We start from the raw sequence: 22,451 nt of genomic DNA on the forward strand, positions 1-22,451 counted from the left end.
ACCACACTTGGCTATGTCTTGAACACACAGAAAATCTGCCTGCCACGTGATCGGATTAGGGCATGTGCTACCACCATCTGACTTTTGTTTATGCCTGGCTGTGACCTCTGATATCCAGGCAAACTTTATTTACTAACACACAAGTAAAATATCACCACAGATACCTAAAGTCTCTAACCAAGATTTTCAAGCAATATTTGATAAAGGCATCAAAATTGAGACCTAGCTGTCTTGCACTGGTCTATCAAGCAGCTTCTCTGAGCTATAGAATCCTGATGCCAACACCAGACAGGGTGCTACTTTCAGGAGTTAGCTGAAACCATACAAAGGCCACAGTCTCTTTTTTATGTCACAGACAAGGTCACTTGATCAACGAGGTTATATGATCTCTAAGAAGATTGCTGTTTGCATTTAGAATGTCCACATTGAAAAAAAATGACCTTGAACCTACATTCTGTTTCTTTAGCTTATATGAGGAAAGAGGAACCAAGCATTTGAGCAACTTTACCATGCATATTAATATAGAAGTGATACCCACAACAAAACCTCTAATTACTGATAATAACATTTTTATGGAGCCCTGAGCCCTCTGTTGTTTAACTGCTATGCAGGTGATTGAATCACCCATCTAACCCCATCATGTTGACACAGTCACACTAGATTTCATCTCCTTTGAAAGCAATGAAACCAGATTCCTCTTTTTCCATTCCAACGCTGAGTAGAGACTTCCAAGAGTATTTCCAAACTGATTTGAGTGCATGCCAAAAAGAAAAGACCAACAAAGAGTGTGAAATTCCAGAATTTTATTGCTCCAAAGAATTGCTGCTCAAGCAAAATGAATAAAAAAGTCCCCACAGTGTGTTCTACATCGCAAACCCAAAAGAAAGATTTTACAGGGAAGAGCTAGAGAAGACAGCATGGCCTGAACCTTGCTGGCTGAATACAAATCCTGCATCAAAAGCCTGTGGATGGTGAGCTGCCTCTACCATGATCCATGAGTTCCAGTATAGGCCTTTGTAGATCTCCCTAGGAAACCAGAAGCTTTGTGGGGCTTGACTCATCCTGGGACCTTGGGAAGTTTCTTCCACATCCAAACAGTCATCCTTAGGGACTTGGCGAGGCCAGACAAGGACACAGAGGGAGCATAAGACATTCTGTTCTTCCTGGCCCACAGGTCCAAATCTCCTGCTCCAAGGGCTTCCTCAAGTTCAGATATGTCCACAGGACACATGGTCAGTAATTACAGTGAGCCTTAGTAGACAGGTAGAGGCCTCCACCCTTGCTTCTCTTCTTTTCCTTCTTCTTCTTCTTGAACTTGATGTTCCTCCCTGACTGCAGAGCTGTCCACTGTTCATGGCTCCATGAGCAGACAGAAATCTGGCAGAACTGTGATATGGAATTCTCCTTGTTGGGATCTTTCTTGTACCAGTATTCTCTGTATCTGGGCTGGTGAATCACAACTGCATTGGCTGGCAGAGTGGGTTCAGCTCTTTTGAGGTTCAGCACAGGATTGTGCCTGTTCTGTTCCTGAAGCACTTTCCATTCGTGTAAGGAGGATTCTATGGCTACTCTATTCTCCATGTGTCTTCGAGGTTCTACAGCTCCCACCCAAGATCCTCTGTTGAGCTTTCTGTTCTGCCATTGTCCAACCTGAGCCTTGTTGACTGTGCCTACTGGCCCCTTGACACTGTCCTTGTTTAGTTCAGTCTCCCGGATGTAGAAGAGCACATATGCAGGCTCGCTCAGGACAGAAGTCACATGCCACCTCACAACCTTAGAATCATCCATCTTATACCACTTGCCATTGCCAGCTCTGACATAACAGAAGTAATGCCACAGTGACAAGTACACCGCATGCACCATCACAGCATAAAGGCATACACCAGCGTCTCCTCAGGCTGAGACATGTATGGCCGAAGGTCAAGGGACTCTGGGTAACTTACGTGCTTCCACTTTGCCACCCATGAAGTCTGAGAAGCGATTCAATACCAGCAGGAGAACCTTCGAGGCAGTTTCAATTGTCAGGTCTTTGAAGCTGGCATCTTGTCCTGGCAATGGTCACAGTGGTAGGCATTTCCCCCACACAGCTCTTCGGGCTTCACTAAATCCTCCAAGGCTTGGTTCACACTCTGAGCTGTGTTGATATCCAGGGAGATGTCCAGAAAGGGTTAACAGAATCTGAGGTGCCCTGGCAGCTGAGACACTTGATTTGAGATCTGCATGAGCCTCCAAATATCTCATGGATCAGGCTGCTGTCTTCAGAGGGGCCTTCTGAGTGCTTGCTCCCTTGAAGGCAGGATTCGTGCATGGCGTTCAAGGTGAACATCAGAAACTCATGGGCATCTTCCTGTTTGTCCTTGTGGAAGGTGGCAGTTAGCTTCTTCGGGGCTGCATGACATCTCTAGAGTGGAGGAGATCTGGGTCACATGAGTTTCCATGGCACACATTATGCAGTCTTCCTGGTGACAACAGCTCTGAGAATGCTCCTGGGAGAGCATGTAGTCGGCAAGAGGTGGTGTGTGTGTCAGACACTGCAGCGCTGCGTTGAGGTAGCAGGTGTTGCCCGTGTTCAGGAGACCTGCACCCACACCTTCGGGCCTCTCCCAACTCACACTGTGCTTGTTCCTGGCGGCCAGCTTGGCTGCAGCCTGAATTCTATCCTGATACAGGTCTGGGTGGCAGGAGTTGATTCATTTGAACCTGCTGAGGGATAAAAACACAAAGAGACTTCCGGGTCGACAGTGTCGATTGAGGACCTGCATGCTGTAAAGGTCTTACAGTGAGATTCCCCTTCTGAGAGCCTCAGAGCTGCCTCCATGTCTCCAGACGCCAACTCTGAACAGCTTGCGGGAGTCTTCTCAGCGAGTAGAAGGATGCTTTTCCCTTAGCACTACAAGTGAGGACTGTGTTCAAAAGCTGATCCTTTTATACTCCAGTTCTGTGGCCACTCCACTAATCCCGCTGGACAGCCAATCCCCTTCAAGCTCTAATTGCCTAGTGCAATTTAGGTGTGGCTTATACAAAGCAGCACTGAATCTGATCTCTGGTTCCACTTCCCTGAATCAGGTCCTTTGCCCAAGGTGTCTTATGCTTGGGTTTTCCTGTAAAAAATTTAAAAACCACATCACGTAAAGACAGGATGCGTAGACCTGCCATACAAGAGTCTCTTCATGTTGTTGATCCCACCGAAGAAAAGTAAAACCACCAACATGAATTGTTTTGGATTGAAGGAAGCAGCCTTTACTTCTGTGTACAGCAAAAACATTCCAGGGGATGTTCTAACTCTCCACCCCAACCTTAGCCCCAATGTGGGGCTCAGGAGATCCTCAGCATGTTAACTCTAAGCTCCTTTTACAGGGCAAAATCTGGGTCTCCAGATAGAAATTTGTCAAACATAGAAACTTGGTAACCAAAATATAAAAAGGATATGGTGTATGAGACTCTTTGGCAAAAGTTTTAGTGGTATGGGTATGGTTAGTTCAAGTTGAAATGCAGAAAGGTTTAAGGTATGGTAAATTCAATTTCCAGGAAATAGAAAATTAAGTTTTACAGCAAACTGAAAAGATCTCATTTTCACCTTGTAAGACAGCTCCTGATCTTAAGATGGAGTCAGGCTGGTCCACCAGTGTCCTAGGGTATCCTCGGGGCAGTGGGGGAGGGAACTGGAGTAGTGCCGGGAGGGGAAATTGCTTTTGGAGGGTGTATTGTAAGAGAGAAGAATAAATAAAAGAAAGCAAACATGATTTAGAGAAAAGTCATCATTCTCATGCCAAAATCTCATTAGTGACCCTGTAGTTCAAGAACAAAAACTACCAACCTAATTAAAGCCAAATAAGCAAGCTTTATTTACGAAGCATATATATATATGCTGCAAAGCAGAATTTCAGAGTACAATGTGGCTTAACTTTTCAGGCCCCCTTTATAGGGAAAAATATGTAAAATGTGGATTTTGTAACAAGAATTTTGTAGGAGAATTTTACAGAAGCAGATAGCAGATTAGATTATTTGACAGATCATCTTGGCAAAACTTCTCAAGGTTCCTTGACATAACTAACATCTTATCTTATCACTATATCGTACCTGTGAGTCAAACTTGAATTTTGTAGCAAATAGAAACAATTTATTCTGACATTATAACAATGCAGTTTCTTACCCTAGTATGGAATCAGGCTGGTCCATCCCAACTCCATGTTCATCCTAAAGCACTCCTCTCTCTCTGTCTTTGTCTGTCTGTCTCTGTGTCTCTGTCTCTCCCTCTCTGTTTTGTTTTTGGTGTTTTCCTTTTTTTTTTTTTGCTTGTTTGTTCTTATTTCTTTGCTTTTTGAGACAAGGCTTCTGTGTAGCCTTGTCTGTCCTAGAACTCACTCGTAGATCAGTTTGTCCTCATACTCACAGATATCCACAAAACTGTCTGCCTCTGCTCTTGAGTGCTGGGATTAAACATGTGCACCACGTACTTTCTAACCAAGCTTTTCAAGCAGAATTTGATGAAGAAATCACATCTGAGATCTAGCTGTCTTTCCCTCATTTATCAAGGAGATTCTCTGATCTGTAGATCAGAGATCAGACCCCACACCGGAGTTGATTTCCTTTCAGTAGGCTGGCTGAAATAGTACAGAGACCACATGCTCCACACTCTTTTTACGTGGACCAGTCAAGGTCATATGATCAAATGATGTCTACTAATCTGCAAGGAGACTATTGTCTGCATTTAGGCTTCCTTACTTAAAAAAAAAAAAAGACCTTGAACCTACCAGTCCATTTTTTAGTGTATATCAGTTAGGAGGGGACCAAGCATTTGTCCAACTTACCAGCATATTAATGTAGGAGTGTTACCCTCAACAAAATATCTAGTTACTTATAATAATTTTACAGTGCCATCACCCTCTGTTGTGTAACTACTTTGTAAGTGATTAAATCACCCATGTAATCCCACCATGTTACACAATCACCCTGGATTTTCATTCCCTTTGGGAGCAATGAAACCAGATTGCCTGTTTTTTCCATTCCTAAAAAGAATAAACAAGTCATGCTACCATCTTATTTATTGTTTCGTTGTATTATCCTCGCTATCTTGTAGATCAATTCACTGACTTAGTTGTTGATCCAGTACGTTCATATTGATTTTGTGTCTCTACATGAGTCTGTGTGTACCAGTGATACAATCTTAGACCTTGCACATTTTGGCTAAATCCTTTACCTCTGTCATTCCCACATTCCCTTTCCATTTTTATTTTCAGTCAGGATTTGTCTAAGTTATCTGGAGTGTCCTTCAATGTAAGACATACCCAGGACACAAATTCCATTTCACCTACTTTAATATACCCTTAAAGATCTGGGTTATTAAATCTGCAGGATCGTACATATTATTCTATAGATCACTATGTTAAATTACAAATTCATCAACACATTATATCCTCATTGTATCTTATTAATAATACTAGTCATAAGACACAGATCATTTTTCACATAGAAATTCAGAAGACCATGCTAGAATAGGGTCTACATTGAGGCAAGTGTGAGATCAGTGTGAGAGCTTCTGTGTCTATGGATAGTTTGACAGATTGCCACCGTCCATGGATACACACACTATGAGGAAAAAGCCAAGCCTACGGTATTCCTGATATGGTCTCTAATGATTTCTCTGATTGAAGCACAGCACTCAAAGAAATTCACATTTGGTGCAATCTACATCTTTTCCCTCTCCACCATATTTAATCACTTCACTGTGATGTTCTGAGAACTGAAATATAATTGTTTTGGTATTTAAAATGGAATTTCCATTAAAAATCTCTCCATGTGGTCCTAGAGCAGTGGTTCTCAACCTTCCCTTTAATACAGTTCCTCATGTTGTGGTGAACACCAAGCATAAATTATTATCATTGCTATTTTATAATTGTAATTTTTCTGTTAATGAGTTGTAATGTAATTATCTGATATGCAGTATAGATGATATGTAACCCTTTCTACCCCTGAATGGTTATGACCCACAGGTTGAGAACCACTGTCCTAGAACTTCAGTAACCAGTTGGATTATTTGGTTATTGATATCTTGTTGTTTCTCGAGTTGTTAACATATTTAGAAAATCAGCCTCTTTCAGATGTGGGGTTTGTGAAGAAATTTTCCCATTCTGTAGGCTGCATTTCCCTATTGATGGTGTCATTCACCTTACAGTAACTTTTTAATTTCCTGCGTCCATTTGTGGTGATATTTTGTTTGTTCTTTAACAATTAAAGCTTGCCTGAAGATCAGAGGTGAGCTATCCACTAATCAACCATAGAGGCCAGCAGTGGTAGCACAGACTTTAATCCCAGCACTTGGAAAATCAGTAGCTTCAAGGTCACCCTGGCTACATCAGATTGGTCCAGTCTAAAAGAGAAACAGAGCCAGTGGTGAAGCTCACGCCTTTAATCCCAGCACTAGGAAAGTGGATACAGAAAGTGGTATGCCTGGTGGGGAGAGGAAGTGATAAGGGGCAGTGGAGACAGAAGCTTGTCCATTTCAGTGTGAGGATTCCTAGAGGTAAGAAGTTTTTCTAGTGGATGTTGCTCTGCTTCTCTGATCTTTCAGCTTTCACCCTGATAACTGAATCCTGGTTTGTATTATTAAGTCCAATTAGAAGTCACACTACATCCTTTTATTAACTGTCAATCTTAGTGCCTGGGTACTGGTGTTCTGTTCAGAATTTTCTCCTGTACCAATGCATTCCAGATCATTTCCCACTTTCTCTTCTTCAGCTTTAGCTGGATGAACACAAAACTCAAGACCAAGTTGTCTTTGATCCACTTGGACTTGAGTTTTGTGCAGAGTGATAAATGTGAATCTATTTGCATTCTTCTACCTGCCAACATCTAGTTAGAACAGCACCATTTGTTGATGGTGCTTTCCTTTTCCATTGCATATTTTGACTTCCTTGTCAAAAATCAGGTGTCCATAGGTTGTGGATTTATATCGTGGTCTTTGATTTGATTCTATTGATCCACCTGTCTGTTTTTCTGCCAATACCGTGTAATTTTTATTACTATAAACTCTATAGTACAGCTTGAAATCATGGATGGTGGTATCGCTGGGAGTTCTTTTATGGTATAGGATTGTTTTAGCTATCCTAGATTTTTTGTTTTTTTTTCCATATGAAGTTAAGTTATTGTTCTTTCAAGATCTGTAAAGAATTCTTTTGGCACTTTAATTGGGATTGCATTGAGTCTGTAGATTGCTTTTGGTAAGATTGCCAATTTTACTGTATTAATCCTTACAATCTATGATCATGGAAGATCCTTCCATCTTCTGATATTTTCTTCATTTTCTTTTTCAAAACTTGAAGTTCTTGTCATACAGGTGTTTCACTTGCTTGATTGTAGCTACATAGCAGTTAGATCAAGGAGAGCCCTGAGCTCAGTTATGGCAGGTTTTAAGGAGAAGGAGGGAGTGTATGGGAATTCTAGATTCAGATGGGAGTTGAACTCCTGATTGGCAGGAATTGGGCAACAAAAGTCTTGTCAAACAGGGATTTGTACTGGTGTTGTTGCAAGGCGACTGGTAATCTATATACAAGTAATGTAAGCTATTCTTTATGTTCTAGGAGCATTTGGTACTTGTTTGTCTCAATTCGTATTGGCCCATGCAGGGTACAGTTGTGGTTTTTCCTGCTTATTGTAAGGTGAGGCCTAGTCCAGTACTGTTATTCTGTAACCTGTCATGGCTGCCTAATGTTAAGTTAGAGCTCTTCATCCTTCTCCTTATTTTTGATTAATTTGATTGGAAATCTATTTTGTTAGATACTAGGATAGCTATACCATCTTGCTTCTTAGGTCCATTTGATTAGAAAATCTTTTTATCTTTTTCTAACTCTTTACACTGAGTAATGTCTAACTTATGTTAAGGTTTGTTTCTTGTACGCAGCAAATATTGGATCCTATTTTTGTATCTAATCCATTACCTGTGTCTTTATTTCTTTTTTTTTTCTTTCTTTCTCTCTTTCTTTCTTCTTCTTTCTTTCTTCTTTCTTTCTTCTTTCTTTCTTTCTTTTCTTTCTCTCTCTCTCTCTCTCTCTCTCTCTCTCTCTCCCTCCCTCCCTCCCTCCCTCCCTCCCTCCCTCCCTCCCTCCCTTTCTTTTCTTTCTTCTTTCTTCTTCTCTTTCTTTTCTTTCTTCTTTCTTTCTTTTTTGACAAAATGAGTCTACTGAAGTCAAAATCCAAACAGGTCCAATAACCTGGAATGGATTCATGAAGTCAGTGCAGCAAAGAAACTGTGACATCTGTTTCAAACAAGTGTCCCAGATAGCTTGGGCCGTTTTTTATTTATACAGTTTCAATTATTTGCATTAACAGTTTTACAATCAAGTTGTTTTCAATAATGGTTACAATAATTGCTAGTGTGCTCTTTTACCTCATTTCCCTTTCATCCCCCAACTTTCCCACTGGTATCCATTACCTTCTTGATTCATAGCTCTAATGTTAGACGCATAATCAGTGATGGAAGCAACAAAGGAAGTTTTCTGACTAGGCACACTACAGTAGAATAGTGTGCCAAGTTGCAGCATTTGTGTTACAGTGTCATGCAAAGTGAAAGAGAGTTTTGCCTCTAGTGGTTAATGGTTACCCTCAGTCAAATCTAAGTTCTCACAATTAATTCATCACCAAGGCTGAATCAATTCATTCTTCATTTTGTACTATTCTGTCTCCCATAGGGGATATACCAGATTTTTCCTATCCTCCTGTAGACTATAACTTAAAAGCTTACTCTTAAGATTGCACTGCTTATTTTTTGTTTTCATGTCCTCTTCCTCTCAACTTCCTACAATTTGGCACCGCTATAGAAACAAAGGGCATTGTGGATTTCTATGATTCTGCTTCATTCTCTGTTTCCATTAACTCTTGATATCATCCATTTCTTTGCATTTCTCCTAGACTCTTGTGGCTAAATTATTCTTTTCAGAACATTTATGCAAATTTGTAATATTATCACGAACTATTGTGACTCTTTCAGCTAGTCACAAAGTACGTTGAAAGGCAACATCCTGTTCTTAAGAATCCTGAATTCATGGTCACACTTGAAATAGCAAAGGCTTTAGGAGCTGAATCAGGTCCACTGTTTTAACAACACCTTCTCTGGATTACCCAGAGAAGAGTCATCAGGGTGAAGTTTTCCTTTCGTAATAGCTATTTTATCCATACCTTGAGAATGTGAAACTAGAGGCAGCCAGGAATATGGTTTGTATAAAGAAAGCAAGGAGAGCAGGTAGCATATATGCTCCTGGGGTCATGCCCAGAATTATGCAGGACCTATCCACCAGCCTTGCCAAAATGGGTCTGGTTCTCCAGGCCTTACCACAAGGAAAATTGTTTATGCTATTCTCAGCCTTGTCCCTTGAAGAAGTCACATGCTCCCAGCATGAGTCCATTGATATTGAGGGATATTAATGACCAATGATTGTTAATTCTTGTTATTTTGTTGTTATTTTTGTTGATAGTATGTGTGTTTTCTCTTTGATTTTTTTGTGTGTGAGATTTTATATTGCCTGTGTTTTGTGGGTAAAGTTAACTTCCTGGGTTGGAGTTTTCCTTCTAGTACCTTCTGTAAGGCTGGGATTGTGGATAGATAATGTTTAAATTTGACTTTGATAAAATACCTTGCTTTCTCCATCTATGGTGATCGACAGTTTTTCTGGATTTAGTAGTATGGCTGACATCTGTGATTTCTTACAGTCTGCAAGATATCATTTTAGGCTCTTCTGGATGTTAGGGTCTCCATTGAGAAGTCAAGTGTGATTCTAGTAGGCATGCTTTATATGTTACTTGGCCTTTTTTCCTTGTGGTGCTTAATATCCTTTCTTTTCCTATATGTTTAATGTTCTGATTATTATGCAGAGAGGGGATTTCTTTTCTGATCCAATCTATTTGGTATTCTGTAAGCTCCTTGTACCCTTATCGGTATTCCTTATTTAGGTTGGAAAATTTTCTTTATGATTTTTTTAAAATATATTTTCTGATTTTTGAGCTATATTCCTTCTTTTATTCCTACTATTCTTATGTTTTGTCTTCTCATAGTGGTCCCAGATTTCCTGCATGTTTTGTTTTAGGAATTTTTTAAGATTGCTAAAACATTTTCTTTGACTAATGAATCTATTTCCTTTCTTGTGTCTTCCATGGCTGAGATTCTCTCTTCCATCTCTTGTATTCTGTTGGTGAGCTTGTATATGTATTTCCTGTTCATTTACCCAGAGTTTCCATTTCCAGATTCCTCTGTTTATGTTTCTTATGTTTCTATTCCATTTCAGGTCTTGAACAGTTCCTTATCTGTTTCTTTTTTCTTGGTTTTCTTTAGAGATTTATTGATTTCTTACAATTTTTTGTTTGTCTTCCTCAATTCTTTGAGGGATTTGTTCATATCCTCTTAAAGGGTCGCTATCATTCCATAAAGTAATTTTAAGGTCATTTTCTGTGCTCCGGCTGTGTTGAGTTGTTCAGGTCTTGCTGTTTAGGATAGCTTGGCTCTGGTGATGACATATGCCTTTTCTGTTATGATGTGTTCTTACATGCATTTAGGCATCTGATTGGGATAAACTTTAGGTCTACGTGTTGATTCCTGCAATTGTCTTTGTTATTTTGTTCCTTGATTTCTTTTTTTTCTCTCTGGTCTTCTGCCTAAATAGCCAAGGTTTCTGGTGACTAGCATGTCTTCAGGTTCAGTACGGTTCCCCTCTGGGTTTAGGGGAGCTATGGATTCCTAGACCTGTACAGCCAAATCTTCTTCCAAAGTTGTAGACCAGGATATGGAGCTGAGGAGGGGTACAGATTAGGGTCCTTAGATCTGGTCTGGTCTCTGGAGTTCCTAACAACAGCCTTGCCTCCAGTACAGCTGTCAGCATGGGGTCGCTAGATCTGGCCTATGCTCCAGTAAAGCTGAATCTTCTAAAGTTGTAGATCTGGTGTCCCTAGATATGGCTTGGCCTCTGGTAAAGTGGAGGCCTTCTTCTGAAGTTGTAGATCATGTATGGAGCCAAGAGTGGGAAAGTTGGGGGGGGGGTTGTTCAGTTAGGGGTATTGGACAGGCTTTAAAGGATTGTGTCTTCACATGAGAAAAGAAGAAACAAAGAGCTAAAGAGGCCCACAGAAATCCACAAAGATACCCCACAAAAGACTGCTGGCAATGGTCGAGAGACAGCCAGGACTGACCTACTCTGGTGATGGATGGCCAAATACCCTAATAGTTGTGCCTAATAAACTCCATCCAAGACTGAGGAATCTGGATGCAGACATCCACGGCTAGGCCCCTGGTGGAGCGCTGGGAGTCTAATTAGTGAAAAAGAGGAGGGTTTATATGAGCGAGAATTGTTGAAACCAAGGTTGATAAAGCACAGGGTCAAATAACCAAAGAATGGAAACACATGAACTATGAACCAAAGGCTGAGGGCCCCAACTGGATCAGGCCCTCTGAATAGGTGAGACAGTCGATTGGCTTGATCTGTTTGGGAGGCATCTAGGCAGTGGTACCAGTCTGGCTCGTTGCATGAGTTGCTGTTTGAAACCTGGACTTATGCAGGGACGCTTGGCTCAATCTGGGAGGAGGGGACTGGACCTGCCTGGACTGAGTCTATCAGGTCGATCCCAGTCCTCGGGGAGATCTTGATCTGGAGGAGGTTGGAATGGGGGTGTTCTGGGGAAGGGGAGGGAGCAGAAGGAGAGAACAAGGGAATCTGTGGCTATTATGTAGAACTGAATAGTATTGTAAAATAAAAAACAAAACAAAACAAAAAAAAGGATTGTGTCTTATCTGCTGGTGCTATGGCCCTAGTCTGGAGCCAGCAGAAGAGTGCAGTCTGGTGTTACTGGGTGGGTTTAAGGAGTGTTAGCTGGCAGTGGCCCTGTCTTACCTGGGGTTCCTTGGATGGGGTGCAGTCTCAGGTTGTTGGACAGGCTTAAAGAGGTTTAGTGGTGGTCGTGGTGTTTCCCCTGGGGTCCCTAGGACTGCTCTGGCCTCTGGATAGCTGTCAGGGCTGTGAGCCCTAGTGTGAGCCCAGAGAAGATTCCTGGCTTCCTTTACACGTTATAAATTTGGAAACCATACCTGTCATAGACATCTATGGCTTGTTGATGAACACCATGCAATCTTCTGATGGTAATGTTTTTGCTTAATCATTCATCTATTGATAAATGTTTAACTTGGAGCAATTTTAAGTACAGCTTCAATGAATATCCATATACGAATTTTGTATGATAGTTTTTTTTTATTTTCTTACAAATAACTGGGAATGATTTGTTTAGTGATATCACATATCAATGGGGAAAATTTGTGAAAATATGATACTTTTTTCAGCATTTTTTTCTATTTTTTCATTCCTTCCAGTAGTGTACTAGGATTCCAGTTTCTCTTTATATTTTCTAATATTGGTATGACTAATATTTTTAATATTAGCTATTTTAGTAGATGTGCAATGTCATTTTATTGTAATTTCAATTTGTATTATTCTGGTGACTTTTCATATGTTTATTTGTCATTCATCTCCTTTTGAAATACTTCTTTGAAATTTGTCAAAATTTTCAAATTTTGGATGTTTGTTTTTATTGTTCACTTATTAAAAAGTTTTGTACAGTTGAGATTCAAATATATTGTCTGATATGAGTTACAAGCCCCTTATTCCAGTATTGGGTTATTGTTTTCATTTTCTTAGTATCTTATTGTAAAAAAGCAAAATTTAAATATTTTAATTAATCAGTATCAGAGTAGGGATTATGAAGGTCGGAGGATGAGTGAGGAGTTTGCTCAGTTGTCTCCATCAAGGCTTAGTGAATCCCTGCCCCATCCTCTGATTACTGCGCATGTCTAGACTGTATGTGGAAGAGACATACATGGCATCTGGAAGAATTCCTTCATGCTTGGAAGGGGCTTTAAACTCGTCTGTCTATAGGGTCTTCAAAAGATGCAGTGTTTGCTATGTAGCAAGTGAAGTTAGATGATTTTGCAAACTTTTTGCCCTAGCTTAGCTGAGACCAAGATGAAGTTCACTCTGTGCTTGAGGGCTTCCTGAGGGTTACATCTAGAGGCTTTTCTTTTTTTCTTTTTTGTGTCTCTGTACTTTAGTGCTGTATCCTGCTGTCTCCATTTTCTTTTTGTTTTGTCATCTGGGAGAATTTCTCCTTGTTTGGACTTAAAGTGAAGACTTCTCCATATTTGACCTAGGTAATTGCTGCAATGTTTTTTTCCCCAAAAGTCATGAGAATAGATTATAAAGAGATGCTGTGATATTTTATCCAATATTTTCTTTCCCACTGTCACACAATGATGGGAGCCAATCTTTTCATGAAAGAAATTTGAGTTGTGATTGATTTCTTGATCAGGACTTCTGGAACTCACTTCTTGAACAGTGTGTTGTCAACCCTAGTGCATCGATGATAGACGTTGGTGTCATCAAACCCCTCCACCGTAATCAGTGGATTCTGTATAAAAGTATGTGAAATAGTACTGGAGCTGCTTTATCCTTGAAACAACATTCTAATATCTATTATAGAAATAGAGCCCATTTGTGAAACCATAATTTTTTATTTAGACTTGGAACAAATATTTGCTATAAAATTTATCTTGTTTAATGTCCATGAATATAAAAAATTGTGTGTTTAACATAATATTCTATAAAGTAGTTACTTGGTTTATACTCACACATAAATTCTCTTCTTTTAAGAATATGAAAGAAAAGATCAGAAGACTACAAGTCAGAGGTGTGGTGATATTGTGTTCCCCAAAATATTGTGCACCCTAATAAACTTATCTGGGGTCAGAGAACAGAACAGCCACTAGATATAGAGGCCAGAAAGTGGTGGCACACATGCCTTTAATCCTAGCATTCCAGAGCAGAGATCTTCCTGGATCTCTGTGAGTTCAAGGCCATACTGGAAACAGCCAGGCATGGTAACAAGAGCCTTTAATCCCAGGAAGTGATGGCAGGAAGCAGAAAGGCACTTAAGGTATGAGGAACTAGAGCCTGGTTAAGCTTTTAGGCTTTTGAGCAGCAGTTCAGCTGAGACCCATTTGGATGAGACTCAGAGGCTTCCAGTCTGAGGAAACAGGATCAGCTGAGAAATTGGCAAGGTGAGGAAGCTGTGGCTTGTTCTGTTTCTCTGATCTTCCAGCATTCACCCCATTACCTGGCTCTGAGTTTGATTTTATTAATAAAACCTTCTAACAATTCATGCCATACAGAGGCTCATAGTCAAACTTCCTTACAAAAAATATCACCACACGATCTCGAATCTGCTTGGTTCTCACCCCATAAATAAGAGGGTTAAGAGCAGGGGAATGATAACATATAAGTTAGCAAGGAGGATGTGGATATACCGTGGAATATTGTGTCCAAATCGATGAGTCAAAAATGAGAAAAAGGCTGGAGTGAAGAAAGCCAAGATCACACACACATGGGAACCACAGGTATTAAGAGCTTTGAGCCTGGCTTCCCAGGATGGGAGTTTGAATACAGCATGAAGAATTTTCACATATGAAATAGCAATCAAAATAACATCCAGAAGTATCATAGAGATGAGTATCAACCCAAATAATACATTGACCTTTATGCTGACACACGCCAGCCGAGCAATGCCCATGTGCTCACAGTATGTGTGGGTATGATATTGTGTCCACAGAATGAAAGCCTTAGAAGGAGAAATATAAGAGGAAAAACTAAAATGAAATTTTTGAACAGTCCAACTCCAGCAATAACACAGATTGTTCTGTTGGTGAGGATTGTGTTGTATCGGAGAGGGTTACAAATGGCAACATAGCGATCAAAAGCCATGGCTACAAGCATGAATGTTTCTATGCCTGTAAATAGATGTATGAAAAACATTTGAGCTAAACAATCCCTAAAGGCAATTTGTGAAGCCAAACAAGAATATGCTGATGCTTTGGGATGGTTGCTGTAGACAGGCCCAAGTCAGTCAGTGCCAGCATGGCCAATAAGTAGAACATAGGCTGGTGAAGGCTGTGTTCAAGCTGGATCACAAAGAGAATGATGACATTTCCTAGGACAGCAATAAGATAGACTGTACCAAATGGCAAACCAAGCCAGAAATGCAACCGTTCCAGTCCTGGATTCCCAAGAGCAGGAAGGATGAAGGGTGAATCCATGAGCTGTTGCCTAGCGACATGCTGTCAGGAGCCTCTGATGGCAGACTCATTTGAAGGAATCTATATAGGAGTTGACAACACGTCATCAGCACTACTAATAATGAAGAAGAACAAAAGTATGTAATTAGTGTACCTTCTCAATGGAATGCAGCAATGTTTTCCTTCATATTTCCTCTCTTTTTGTTTTCATTGATGTAAATGACAAATGAAGGTGAATATTTCTTAATGAATGAATATTTAGACTCTGCTCTAGATTACCAAAATTAAGTTTTGTCTTCATATAAACCAGGTCTAGTGGGAGATGAACCTAGTGAGGTCACACAGGCTTCCGTATGGGCTATAGCATTTTGAAATATATATTTATAAATTGCAGAGAAATGTATCTGACTGATAAATGACTACAAGCTCAGACCACAGGTAATATTTTTAAATATCCTTCAAATATCACTTATTTAACTAGAAATATGAGTTAAAAAATATGACATGGCCCTCTTCCACTTGTGATCAATGGACCTCCTTCCTACTACTCAACTTGCCTGCAAATAACTATAATAGGGGTACAACACTAATCCAAACAACATAGGCTATCATATTAAAAGGCTGGCATCATGTATGTGTTACCTCTTTTTGAGTTGTTATTTACAGGTTATTGCACTGTTTTTAGTTACCCTCTAGAACACGATGGCAAGATCCTATTGCTGAAGACATTACACATTTGAGTCATATGACATGAAGAAATCAAGCTGGTACTGACTTGGAAACTTCATCTCTCCTAGATAGTTTTCATAATACTGGGAGGTGCTATGCACAATATGAGAGAAGAAGATAATCAACAATCTTTGAACTACAATAACAGTTGGTCTGGCATTAAATGCTCACTGGTGCAATAATAGCATGAATGTTATGGAAGTAACCAACCATTCTCTCATTGGATTTAAAGCCTGCTCCAGAAGCTGAAGAGATGACTCAGTGATTAAGACTGCCTACTTTTCTTCCAGAGACCCAAGTTAGTTTCCCAACACACACACAAGGCAGCCCTTAACCACCTATAACTCAGGGTTCAGGGGATTCCAAAACCCATGGCCTCCAAAGGCACTTCCAGTCACATACACACACACAAATAATAAAATAATAATAACAATAATATTAATAATAATACCCACTTCACAAGATGGAACTCATGCTTGGTGCTATTAAGTGACCCCAAAACCCATGGCAGGCCAAGTTATAAGCCCTAGAGAAGAACCTAATGCTAAATGAACATAGAAATAAAGTACCCCTAAGTTCTTATCTTTTATCAATACATTGGTTTACCTTTTTTTTAAACAGTAGAAGGTGGTTAGTACATAGACTCACAAATAGTTAATATTCAGAGAAGAAGAGATTATAGGGTACTCAACTCTAAATAGGACATCCATATTATACCCCTTTCCCCTCCTAAGGCTCAGGGATTGTTGCAGAGGAAGTGACAGAGAGACTGTAAGAGTCAGAGGTGGTGACATCTGCAGGAAAACAGGATTTGCCAGACATGACAGCATCTTTATACACATGAAGTCACTGAGACTGTGACTGCTTGTACAAGACCTGCATAAGATCAAACCAATCAAAATCCCACTGTGGACAGAGGATGAGCACATGAAGTCCCACCCCTAGATGAGGAGCTATTGGCAACTGATGACTGCTAGGGAAGGGAGAGTCAGTTTTTTTCAAGGACATGGCCCTGAAAAGCTACCCACACTTTAGTAGATGCTCCTGCACCTGTGAATATGCAGCCCCAACTAAGGAAGCTTAAAACCACAGCACATGAAATTGGATGGAAAATTGGGAGGATAGAGAAAGAGTCAGAGGGAGGGAAATGAGGTTGGGTTTGAATAAAATGAGTTATATATGCAAGTACAAAATTCTCAGTTTCTTTTTTTAAATCTTAACTCTTTAGCCTTTTCTAGGTTTGGGTTGTTACTTTTCATTTTGTCATCAATGATGAAGATCTCTCTTTTGGTCTTTGGAAGAAGAACCTTCCCTTATGAGGCCATGATTCCTTGAAACTCAGTGCAATATAACTGATCTTTGATATGAAATTAATCACTTTTTGAGAGATTGACACAGCCTTAAGGCACTGACCCTTGGACTTTCATTTGTGTCCTTTGTTTCTCAAAGCTATATCATGTGCCTATTTCTTTTAAAATAATTCATACTATATCATACTTGGTTCCCATGTGAGAAATAGTGGATGATATTGCTATTGCTACCATCATCATTATCATTAGAATCTCACAATTGTTAAAATAATGATCCTATAAATTGAGGTTTAAGACAACATGTCACTTGCTACTTGAAAGGAATGCAATAAACAGTATAGTTCATGAATTAATGAAATTCCCTCACATGGGAGCAGAGATACTGTTTCTTGCATTCCTTCAGGCTGCATTGTATGGCTCATTGTCAGAAAGGCCTTTACTGATCTTGGAGCATTTTCTTTTAATATTCTCCCAGAACATTTTCTGCAACTATTTAACCAGCCCAGAATCCTCAACTAATTATATGTTTCATGCAGAATTGGAAAAAGGTGTTTTATTCATCACTATCTCCATTATTACATCTGGAACATAGCTGCTACCCAAAATATATTTGTTAATAAAAAAATTGAATATATAGTAAATTATTCATTTTAATTATTGTTAAAAGTCCTTATAAGGATAAGAACACAATCACACAATATATCTGGTATCTGAGGATGGAGAAACAAGAAAGTAAATGAATTCTTCTAAGAGAACTCTGTGCATATATGAAGAGATGCACCTCATCAGAAGCTTTCATGACAATGGGGCCATCAGGAAGCCTGATATCACACAGAGAGATTATTGAAAGCATACTAGGTAGAGTATAGTAAGCACCTGACCATGGCAAATAGCTAGAAATAGAAAGTCAAATATAATTGATGGACTCATTATGTACAGCTTATCTTCATAAAAAGCCATGTGTGTTGTACTATTGCAAGCTGTGTCAATGTGACACCAATGAAAAAGTTTCTTTGTGGTATTTTATGAAATCTGAGACAATTCCTTCTTTACAATGTTGACTTATTTTTAACAAACATGACTTTTCCTTCCCATCATGGTGTCAAAACCAACAGGATTGTACAAGGAAAAAAAGATAATGCCAGAGACTCACAAAATATACTATCAGAAAGGCATACTTGTTAGAAAATTCAGGAGGCATCTGGGTAGGAGAGAAATAGACTCAGAAAAGAAGTGGGAAAGAATTTCTATGAACAGTCTCATTCTGTATGTCACCTGTTGAGAACTTCTTCCTAGGAGATCTTCATTCATACTTAAAATTAATGACAAAACATGGGAACTGTGTAGAAACATGTACATAAAACAATGCTAAATGGACTCGACCGCTTGTATTTATATATGTACATATAATATATATTTAACATATATTATAAATATAACAATAATAATTAAAGAAAAATGTTGTGAATTGAGGGGGAACAAGGGAGTCTTTGGAGTGATTAGAGGGAGGAGAGAATCATGTAAATCCATTACATGAAATTCTAAAAATACATAAAATAGATTTCAGCATTATGAGTAATTAAAAAAAGACAAAAAAATGAAAAATTTTGAGACATATTTAATCGAGTATTCTCTGATGTTGAAGGGAAGAGTTTTCTCTAAGACCAGAGTTGTTCCTCCATCCAATAATGAGCAGACCTAAGATGGAGCAGCCATTGAGCTCTTAGATTGTCAGTGTCTGAGGGAAATCTGATATCTTGATACTCAAGGTTATTTATGTCAACTCAAGTAAATTTGCCTATCCAACCCATGCAAAATAGATCAATAGAAAAGTAGCTATAAATACATCTTTCAGAGATAGAGGTTGTGGGTCAGTGGTATAGTTCTTACCCAGTATGTACAAGGACCTGGGTTTAGTCTCCAACACTGTAACAAGAACAATAACAAAAAGCATTTTTTGTTATCCAGGAAAGGAGGGTAGACTTTAGACCAGGAAAGGAGTTAATTCATGCCAATTGCTATATTTATAGGAAGAAAAGGAGCTATGATTTAAAAAAAACTCATATTTTTAATTGTTGTGGTTTTTGTCTACTTACTATAATTAAATGCTGAAATAGCAGAATTTAATCTGGAGGAATGTAATACAAGAGCCAACACACACAGACATGAAGCCATACAGATAAACATCACAATGGAAAATTCACTGCATCCTTTTCATACATTACCTACAAACATTTGGGATTGGCAGGATTGAGTTACTTCTCTTCCTCAACACAAGTTACATAGAGTTAAAGAGAAAAAAGTTATGATTTGGAAAGTTAAAAATACTACTTCAATATTAAATAATATTTTCAAATCATCAGTCACATAGTAAATTTCAGTAAAACTGGTATAAAAGAGCGAGCTAGGAAGAAGGATGACAAACGGAGAGGAGAGAAAAAAAGGAAAGAAAAACAGGAGAGAGAGTAGAAAGAGAAATTCAACAATACTACAGCAAAGTCAACCATATGCTTAGCTAGGATTTTTAAAAGACTTTCATCGTTCAAAGTAGTTATCTTTATTCTAAAAAAATCAAGCAAACAAAACACCAAACAGCATAACCTACTGAAATTCTACCAGGTAGAAATAAGCATACAAAATATTTTCTCTCTTCCAAGTTAATATTTGAATTATATACAAATAATGAAGAGATTAAATCAATAGATCTTACTTCAATCCTTATCAATTTCATGATCAAAGTCATATTGCAGCCAAGTCAGTACCAAACTCACCACCTTCAGACAGAAGTGCTATTGACACTTCTGCAGCCCTAACAACTGCTCCAAGGTTGTTAAACTGAGGCTCAAGTTTACAGTGGAATTTAAATCTTCCTCCTTGACCAAGAACAGTTGCTCCCCGGGGGCTTGTTGGGATCAGATGACAAAGACCATGTGAAATTCTCAACACAGGCACAAGGGCACAAAAAGCTCACCTGCAAGGGACCCCTTGGGACTTCAGAATTTCTCCCTTCAGCTCCCGAACTTGCACAATTCTATCATTTGTAACTTCTTAATTTCTAATTACTATGTTGCTCTTCATCCCACAAGAATATCTGAGTCAATGTGAATTCCCTACCTTGTTATCTAGGGCTGTTATATTCTCTCACAACAGGGTCATTTTTAAAGAAAGCATCATTTTCTTGCTTCATGATGGATTCAACCATTGGGGTCTTTGGCTTATCTGGGATCTGGAAAACCATCCTATTTTATTCAGCTTGTATGCTCAGATATGTATCATATCTTTATTTCATTCCCCCAAGAAACTAAGTGGATTTTTTGTTGTTGTTGTTTTTGTTTTTTGGGTTTTTTGTTTTGTTTTTTGTTTTTTTCAAGACAGGGTTTTTCTGTGTAGCTTTGCGCCTTTCCTCACTCTGTAGCCCAGGCTGGCCTCGAACTCACAGAGATCCGTCTGGCTCTGCCTCCCGAGTGCTGGGATTAAAGGCGTGCGCCACCACCGCCTGGTTAAACTAAGTGTTATTTATATAAATTATACTAATCACTTATAAATATGAAAATAATTAGCTTCCAAGCTGCAGAAATTCAGAAAGTCAATAAATTTTCTTTTAAAAAATGTTTTGGGGCTGGAGAGATGGCTCAGCTATTAAGAGCACCGACTGTTCTTCCAGAGGTCCTGAGTTCAATTCCCAGCAAACCACATGGTGTCTCACAACCATCTGTAATGAGATCTGGTGCCCTCTTCTGGCCTGCAGACAGAACACTGTATACATAATAAATAAATAAATCTTAAAAAAAAAAAAATGTTTTGAAAGCCAGGCAGTGGTGGCTCACGCCTTTAATCCCAGCACTTGGGAGGCAGAGCCAGGCGGATCGCTGTGAGTTCGAGGCCAGCCTGGGCTACCAAGTGAGTTCCAGAAAAGGCGCAAAGCTACACAGAGAAACCCTGTCTTGAAAAACCAAAAAAAAAAAAAAAAAGTTTTAAATTGAAATAGAACTACATCACTCCCTCTCATTTTCCTTCCCCAGCCCCTCTCAGTTACCCTCCCTGAAATCCCCTATTTCCCCTCCACTCTCAAGCTGATACCCTTTAATTAGAACCAGTAAATTTTCTAAAAATTCTACCTCAATTGCCTTTAAAAGTGAATTAGAAGAGTCACAATAAAACTACAAATTCAGATAAAAATTCATTTAAGCCATCACCAGAAATAATATATACTGTAGCTGAAGTTTTCCTGGTCCTGCCTGGTCCACAGTCAGGACAAATCTCTCCCACTCACGTCCCCAAGTAAACACAATGAGACTTATATTACTTATAAACTGTATGGCTGTGACAGGCTTCTTGCTATCTGTTCTTACATCTTAAATTAATCCATTTCTATTAATCTATAAGTTGCCACATGGCTGGTGCCTTACCATTATCTAACATCATGTTTCTCCTTGTGGTGGCTGGCAGCGTCTCTCTCCCTCAGCCTTCCACTTCCCAGAATTCTTCTCTCTCTTTGTCCCGCCTATACTTCCTGTCTGGCTACTGGCCAATCAGAGTTTTATTTTTCAATCAATCATCCACAGCAATATACTGTGCTTAACTGGAGATGTATGGGATCATGGACTCTGGTTTTCTTATCTAGTATGTATTTTTATGTGTGTCAAAGTGTGTATAGTGTTGAACACAATTAGCAAAGACATAAGTGGTTAGACATATATATCTAAGTCAGATTTTGTTAACCTGAGTAGACTTTTATAACTTTAGGAATTTATAAACCTTATTTATAAAACATACACTACTAAAATTTTCACTCTGAGGACAAAAATCATCATACAGAAATCCATCCGAATCCAAAACATCTTGGAGAACTGCCATTACCTCCTTAGTCTAAAAGGAGATACAGAGATAAGCAGAGAGCTGGATAGGACTAAGAGGTTTTATAGGTGCTGCCTTAGTTGGTTTATGCCACATGGTCATCTTAATCAAGATTGTGGTGAAGTAGAATGGTGTGTGCTCTCTTTCAACTTTAGTAAAGATTTAGATAAGCAATAATATACGTTTGATGAATGGGAATATTTGATAAATAAGGTTTATAAATTCCTAAGGTCTATTCAGGCTAGCAGAAACTGACTTGAATATATATATATATTGCTAACTTTGTTAATTTTTTTTGGATAAACTGAGTCACATAAAAAACTGTGATATTCTGTAATAGTGCACTATAAAAGAATCAAAAAAGTTCCCAATCTCTCTATTGATTGTATTAAGGTTTAAAGTTTTATGATGCTAACAGATCTTCAATTAAATATTTAATTCAAAAAAAAAGAAAGTGT

At 38.9% G+C, this 22,451-nt stretch overlaps 2 pseudogenes; both read right to left on the reverse strand.

Moving 5' to 3' along the window:
• Window positions 1–1,244: 1,244 nt before the first annotated feature.
• On the reverse strand, window positions 1,245–2,818 carry LOC114689189 (annotated as a pseudogene).
• An 11,389-nt stretch (window positions 2,819–14,207) lies between these two features.
• Window positions 14,208–15,138, reverse strand: LOC114689193 (annotated as a pseudogene).
• Between the last annotated feature and the right edge of the window lie 7,313 nt (window positions 15,139–22,451).

Source organism: Peromyscus leucopus, unplaced genomic scaffold, assembly GCF_004664715.2.
Source record: "Peromyscus leucopus breed LL Stock unplaced genomic scaffold, UCI_PerLeu_2.1 scaffold_1558, whole genome shotgun sequence".
Lineage (NCBI taxonomy): Eukaryota > Metazoa > Chordata > Mammalia > Rodentia > Cricetidae > Peromyscus > Peromyscus leucopus.